We start from the raw sequence: 8,354 nt of genomic DNA on the forward strand, positions 1-8,354 counted from the left end.
CAATGGTCTACTTAAAGTGACTTTTCTGCATGCTGTCTAGGAGTAGGCTCATGAGGCCTTCACAGATGTGGAAGAGAATCAATCTTTAGATGGTGTCACCTACTAGCCTTCTATCTAGTTATGGAAGGAAGGGAGAGAACTAATTTGGAATTCTAAGTATGCGACTTGACTTTCAAAAACAATGCAAATCAGATGACCATCTTTTTTTTCCCCAAAATTTTTATTAATTTTAAAAAAACAAACATACAGACCAAACACAAAACATAAAAACATAAAACATCTTTTTTGAAAGCAGCTTGATCCCAGGTTACATCTCTTCGTACAGACATAAATTCAAATTCATATACCATTCCATATCTTATTACCATTCTAGGTTTTCTATATAGCTTCTCTCCTCTTTTCACTCTCTTAATTCTATTTTATTTATTTCATCTCAATTTAAATCATTATACTTATATCCTTTGTCTGTCCTGTTTGTCTGTCCTGTCCTTCATCTGGACTTCGGCAGCAGCAGGAATCCGTGATCATGTACGGTTTCTGCTTGCACTCGCTGCTGGAGTGCGATTGGGACTAAAGTCACCCCGTCGAGGTGGCTGAAGATAGGGGAGACCCGGCAGGATTTTGAGGGGAGTCCGCAGCTGGCTTAACTCCCTTTTCCGAAGGCGGTAGAGCGGCGGTCAGAAATGGCGGCCTCAAAGAAGCACTCATCCAGAAAAGAATGTGCAGGAGGAAGCTAAGAAGTGAAAGTTTTGGCTGACTGGGATAAGAAGCAACATTCAAGATATCCTGGAATTTAAACCTCAAAAAAGATTCATCGTTCCCAAGGAAGATCCGAAAGCAACGAAGGAAAGTGAAAAGGGAAAGTTTGTTTTTTCTCACTCCCCTTCCTTACGGTGACAGCAGATGAATAAGAAATCAGAAAAACCCGCTTTGGCATCATCAGGTAATTAAACTGAAAATCAAAGCCAAGGGGATAATAAAGATTTCTGAACATTGAAAAAACTTTTTTTTTCTGCTGCAAGTGGGAAGGGAGAGGAAAAGAATAAAGAGTAAGATTTGGCTGGAGGAGATTGCTTGGAATTTAAAAGAATCGAAAGTTAAATTGTAACAAGACTTCTAAAAGATACATTTTAATCGGAACTTTGCAACTGAATTGTAACCCCAGGAAGAGAAAGTGAAAAAAGAGAAAAGTGTTAAATAAAACAGCTTGTGTGTATTTGGACTGCTTGGTGACTTTGGGACTTTTGGAAATTATATTTTAATTATTAAAAATACTTGGGTGGTTGTTTAAAAATCTTTTTTATAATGGCATCACTTGTGGATGAACTGAAAATTGAATTTAAAAAATATAAAGAAGAGGAATAAGAAGGGAAGGGCTCTTTTGGCTATGTTTTCAACTTTTTAGAAATGGCGATTTCTACCTATGAGAAACTACAAGAACAAGAAGATTGGGACAAAGACAAAGCCATCTTTGATGAACAAGTAACTTTATCTGGGGAAGAAAGGGGAAAGGAAGGAAAGAGAGTGGAGAATTTAAGACCTAAAAAACCAACCAAAAAGAGAAAAATAAGGTGAAAAGTGGATATAATGTCAGAAAGCAACAGAAAAGGGAAATACAGAAGAGGGAAATGGAGATGGAGAGACAAGGGGGTAAAAAGGAGAGAGAGAAGCAAGGGAGAAAGGAAGGGAAGATAAGTTACAAAGGTTTGGAGCAAGATGTAAAGAAACAGGACTTATTCAGAGTTAATGGGTGAAAATTTAACTGAAAAAGTGATTCTGCAAAGGTATATAAGATTGTATTGTTATATTTGTATTAGAAATAATGTGAGAAAATTAGAAACAACATGTGATTAAAAAGTGGGATAAAATAGTCAGTGTAATTCAATGAAACTTTTGTGAACAAAATAAATGAAATGAAATAAATGAGAGAATTGAACTAGGAAGGAATGGGAACATTTTAATTATTCAATGTTTTATAAAATATAAGTGAAGGGGGGGAAGTAACTATGGAAAGTTTATAAGTGTTCCCATAGAAGTATGATACCTATGTGAAAAGAAATGTGTAAAATGTTTAAGAGCTAAATGAATATTAATATTAACGATAGAATTGAATTGGTATGGATTGTTGTTTTAATCATATTATATACTTATAATTTTTTTCTTTTTTTAAAATACACTGTGTAGTTTTAGAATGTACCAAGCAGAATCCGAACGGAAGTTATGTATTATATTAAGGGTTATAATTTTAGGGGAAAGATATAAAGGCGTCATACTCCAATCAGTGATTACAGGAGAAATTTTGTTTAATGAGAAAAGATAATAGACAGCTGAAACAGGACAGACAAAGAATATAAGTATAATGATTTGAATCGAGATGAAATAAATAAAACAAAATTAAGAAAGTTAAAAGAGACGAGAAGCTATATAGAAAATGTAGAATGGTAATGAGATATGGAATGGTATATAAAAATGAGCATGAACTTGAATTTGTGTCTGTATGAAGAGATATAAACTGGGATCAAGCTGCTTTCAAAAAAGATGTTTTATGTTTTTATGTTTTATGTTTTGTTTGAGCATGTTTGTTCTTAAAAATCAATAAAAATTTTCAAAAAAAATGATATAGTTGCTTCATGTAAACAACTTACGATTGTCATGAATCCTTCAGGATTCAAATGTCTTCTACTGAAAGAGTCTTCTGAATTTGTAGTCTGCTGGATTAAGCATGCCAATACCAGAAACGCCCACATCCCACCTGTGGGTAAAATAATTTTAAGGTTTTAAGGTTATAATTTTAATGTCTGAAAATCTTCAAGAATCTTTTTTGATAGGTATTAGAATATATTTTCCAAAAGCCTGGCTATATTATCTTCATAACTAAAACAATTTGGTAACATTTATTAGTTGGCATTTCCTAGATTTATATTTTTCAGATGGTCGACCATTCCTACCATAGAAATAATAATGATACTAATAAAAACCATCTGTTCTTTACAAAATAAACCCCTTTATATAGTTCAAAAATATAAGTTTATTTAAGAAAATATTAAAATAAATCTTTTTTAAGAGGCACATTGGTTTTTATAACTACAAAATCTGTTTTTCTACAATATAAATGTATGTGTGGATTGAAGTATGTGATATATTATCCTCATTCTCATGTACTGAAAATGAAAATTAGGTACACAAGAATGAGGAAAACATATGACATACTTCAATCCACACAAACATTTATATTGTGGAAAAAGACAGAGAGAAATAGGTATTTTGGTTGTCCTGGTTTTTTTTTTAAAGTATTGGATAATTTTCATTCTGAAACCTGGCCCTTTAAAGGATTCAAACTCCATAATCCCCAGATAGAATCACTGATCAGTTCTGTCATTGTAAGAAATTTAGTTGTAAAAGTCTAAAGCTTACCTGTTAAGTTTATTGTCCAGGAGACCTTGAGTACTGAACAGATGCTGCATAAAGTTTAACAGAATATAGTAAAGTACAAGTAAGTTGGTGAATGTAGCAATTTATGTGATTATAAGCTATGATGTAAGAGCTAAGCTGAACAAATTTTCTAAGACATTTTGAATACCTTTAGGGTAAAATCTGTATTAAGTTTACATTTTAAATTGGTTGACTCAGGGAAACAAGAGATGGAATTCAGAGAAACAAAAACTGCTGCACAATTACTATTATGTCTTCTTATCGCTGAGGATGCTTGTTATTATGAAAAAAAGGATTTGGACATGAAACAGCTTTACGAGATTTTAAAAGTTGGTTGGTAAAAGCTTTGAAGACTCCTTTTTAAATTCCAAAGAGCAAGAAAGATTAAATTCTGCAGTGCTACAAGAAAGATTTAAATGTCAGAGCAAAAAGAATGAATATAAAGTTGGACTATTTGACCAGCAATGAAATATTTGTTTGATCTTTCTCGAATTTCTAATGGACTTTTGCTGAACTAAGATGGAAAGGATGATGATGAAGTATAGATGTTATTTATTTTATCTGTTTAAAATATTTATGTAGCTGCACATCTTATATTAAACTGTGGGCAGCTGCCAATAAGCCATTAAAACAGTATCAATAATAAAATAATATAATACATAAATAGATTAATATCAGAGGTGGTATTCAGCAGGTTCTGACCAGTTCTGGAGAACCGGTAGTGGAAATTTTGAGTAGTTCAGAGAACCAGCAAATGCCACCTCTGACTGGAGATTTTATAGCATCCTTCCCCTGCCACGCCCACCAAGCCACGCCCAAAGAACCGGTAGTAAAAAAAAAATTGAATCCCACCACTGATTAATACCACACACAATAAAAGCCTGGCACAGATAAAAGTTAGATCAAAGCTAGGCTCTGGGCAGAAAAGTGTTTTCTATTTTTAACTTAATTTACAACCAGGTTTGGGATCAGAAGTTCCATTTCTGGGCAAGGAGGTCAATTTTACAACTTTTTCTGCCATGGTTATTAAGCAAATCACTGCAGTTGTTAAGTGAATCACCTAGTTAAGTGAATTTAGCTTCCCGCATTGACTTTGCTAGTCAGAAACCAACTGGAAAGGTTGCAAATGGTGATCACATTACCCTGGGATGTTGCAATAATCAGAAGTACATGCTAGTTGCCAAGCACTCAAATTTTGATCATGTGACCGAGGAGATGCTGCGATGGTTATAACTGTGAGGATTGGTTGTAAGTCACTTTTTTTAGTGCTGTTGTAACTTTGAATGGTGGCTAAACGAATGGCTGTTCAGCTTATGCTCATTGTGATTGAAGGTTGGAAGCCATTTCTTTATTATTGTCTTTGTTGTCTTTTTTTTCTTTTTTTCTTTCTGCATCAACTTTTATTTTTTATTTTTTTCTTCTAGTTTAGTTTCTATTAGTTTTCACTATGTTTATGAAAACATCAGTTTATTAAACAAACTTTTACAGTAAGACTTTTGGGATTGAGTAAAAATAGCTTCTCAGAGGACATAGATCTGATTTATTTTTTACATGATATAACACAGATTAATAATTTTAAGATTTCAAACATTGGACAATAGGAGTGACCAAAAATTTTCAGTAAAGGAAAGATACACTGGCCTGCAAGATGGCCATCACAATAACAACGCTGAAATAGGCTTTTGAAGGATGAAATCAGAAAATAGTAGCCATGATATCAATGTCAGTAATTGTATCTGCTTCTATGTTCAAAAGATATTATTGAAGAAATATGTGTAAAATGACTTTTTTTTCCTGACAACATGGAGATGGTATCGAAAGTGGATTTAAAGCTGCCAGGCCAAGATAATGACGACAAAAATGTTTCACTGGATCTCTAAAAGATTATAAAATTTAAAAAGCAAATACAAATAATAAACCAAGGGATTAAAGTACCGGTAGATAATTTTTTCCCATTGGATGGACAAAAGAATCTCATTAAAGCCTTGAAAAACTTTGATGGGAGAAAAATGAACAGAAATCAAATCTTAAGTCAATATTTGAATGAACTAAAGAATAGAAGTAAATGGAAGGAATATGAAGTTGGTTTAAATGATCAAGGTTTAAAAAATATAGGCTGTTTCTTCTGGCTATCCTTTTTGGATTTTCTGCTGACACCAGGATTGAAAAAAAATGATATTACATGGATTTGTTTATATATAAGAGATGGGAAGGAGAGATAAATGTAACTTGAGAAACAGTGAAAATGTATTTATAGTTGTGATGGTTAGAAGTCATTTTTACATATTTTTATGACATTGTTTTTTTTCTTTTTTCTTTCTTTTTAATTACACTTTTCACTCCTCTCTCTCTTCTTCTGAGTTTAGTCTACATTAGATGCTACTATTATAATCAAAATGATTAATAATTATATACATAAGGAATTGTTTTCATTGACTTTCTGGCTTCTTGTCATCTTAAACACACTAAAAAGTCCTTTAGCCTCTCCACTTGTTAGGAAAGATATTATTGTCTGTAGCATAATTTTTTACCCTTTTGGGGAAATATTCTTTGTCTTTCTGAGTAGTGTTGAATATCCATCCATCTCCATCAACCTTGATTGATTAGCATCCTACCACAGCTTTTCTTCCTACAGATGTCCTCTGGGTGTCCCTGTCTTGGTGTTATGTAAAAATTTACTCTACTTCTTTGCTGCTTCTCTCATTTCTAGCAGGCTACATTCCTTCAGGATCCCAGATAAGATGCTCCTAAACTCCCTCGGTTAGACTAATATGTCCCTTTCTTGCAAAGACCATCTCACATTCCAGTTTCCCAACTGACGCACTCCCCTTGCCTTTCACCATAGAAGGACCTGGACTTTATAATTGGACTTGGATTTGGACAATATCGAAGGACTTTATAGTTATACCTGCGCAGATGTTTCAATTTATTTCCCCTCTGTCGAGTCTTCAGTGATCTTACAGCTAAGACCCTCCCCAACATTGGAAACATTTAGATAATTCTAGAGCAGGAGTTGCCAACCTTTTGGACCTCAGGGACCACCAAACTCATAATTTTAAATCCCGGAGACCAGAAATATGAATTTTGACTGACGGTGGCTTGCTAACATTGGTGGGAGAGAGAGAAAGAGATCTGATCTAACCTCTCTCTCTCTCCCTCCTCCCTCCCTCCCTCTCTCTCTCTCTCTCTCTCACACACACACACAAACACACACACACACACACAGGCCGGGGTGGGATTCAAATTTCTTAACAACTGGTTCTGTGGGCAATTGTGGGTATGGCTTGGTGGTCATGTGACTGGCTGGGCATGGCTTGTGTGTAAATATTACAAATATTTATGTAAATATTGATTTTTTTTAAAAAAAGAGCAACTTTTACCCCAAAGCAGGCAAAGCAGGCAGGCAGATTGAATTGCTCACAGAATCACAGATTCATCCCTATCTTTCTGCCATCGGCTACCTGAGTCTTCACTGAATAATAGAAGCTTCAGTCCTAAGGAAATTTCAGCACTGCTTAAAAGCAAAGCCAAAGATCTAAAGATTAGCTAGAAAGCAAAAAATCCAACATTTTCCTGCTTTCTAACTAATCTAAATCTCCCAACACAAAAGAACAGCTGATGGTCGGGGGAAAAAAAGGAAAAATAGCAACTTAGCAGGCAAGTTTGCCAGGTAAGGAGTGAGTGGATGGGGAGGGTTCCAGTGGGCCAATGTGGACGGCACAGCCTTGTGTTCCCATGTAGCCTGGATTAATTGCTTCGGAGGGTGCTCTGGGAATGACTTTTCTCACGGACCACCAATGGGCCGCAGATCACCGGTTGGTGACCACTGATCTAGAGCAGCTGTACTGTCCAATGTGGTTGGGTGACTTTGAGTCAGATATTCTCTCAGCCCAACTCATGTCACAGGGTTATTGTGGGAAAAATAGGAGTATTGATTTGTTTGCCACCTTAAATTGCATGTGAGAAGAAGAAAAATTTCTGATAAAACTAGAAAGAAAGAAAGAAAGAAAGAAAGAAAGAAAGAAAGAAAGAAAGAAAGAAAGAAAGAAAGAAAGAAAGAAAGAAAGAAAAGGAAATAGCCAAATCTCTTGAGAGTCAGGAATCCAAGGATTTAACTTCTCCTCACCTGATAAAGATGACATGTTGTACTTGTAGTACTAGAAAAGTCCTGAGTATGTGGTAGCATACCATGGAAATCTCAAGTCCAAAGCAGCTAGTAAAGATGCAACAAGCATCCTTACCTATCAGGGACGTAAGAAAGATGAGCCCTCTCTGACCCATTTTCAATGTCCAAATTGGATCACAGGCAGACATGATTAGATGCTCTCCAGCCATTCATTCGTCTACTATTAACGCTGGGAGAAGGAGAAATTATCCAGGAGAAGGAGAAATTAAAACAGTAGCTAATCACAGGGCTTGAAAGGACCTTGGAGAGCTTTCTAGTCCAACCTCTGCCCAAGGGAGTTCTTAAATCATCCTGAATGAATGGTTGTTCAATCTTTTTATTGAAAACCTCCAGCATTCTCACTGCCAGGAAATCCATCTTTATTTCCAGTCTGGACTTCCCTCTGACAAATCCTGCTTTCCAGGGCTATGGAGAATAAATCAACACCCTCTTCCCTTCCCTTTTTGGAAGGCTGATATCATGTCTCCCCTAAGCCTTCTCTATATTAGGCTAAACACACCTAGTTTCTTAGCCATTCTTCATACGATTTAGCCTCCAGACACCTGATCATTTTTGTTGGTGTTCTCTCCACTCTTTCTAGAGTCTCAGCATCGTTTTTGTATTGTGTTGAACAGAACAGGACACAGTGGCCTGTCTAGAACAGTATGAAGCAATACTATCACTTCTTGTGATCTTGATGTTATCCTTTGTTGATGCAGCCCTAGGACTGCATTGGCTTTTTTGGAAGCAGCAGCAC

The sequence above is a fragment of the Pseudonaja textilis genome, chromosome 4 (assembly GCF_049901715.1).
Source record: "Pseudonaja textilis isolate UNSWEBS1 chromosome 4, rPseTex1.2, whole genome shotgun sequence".
Taxonomy (NCBI): Eukaryota; Metazoa; Chordata; class Lepidosauria; order Squamata; family Elapidae; genus Pseudonaja; species Pseudonaja textilis.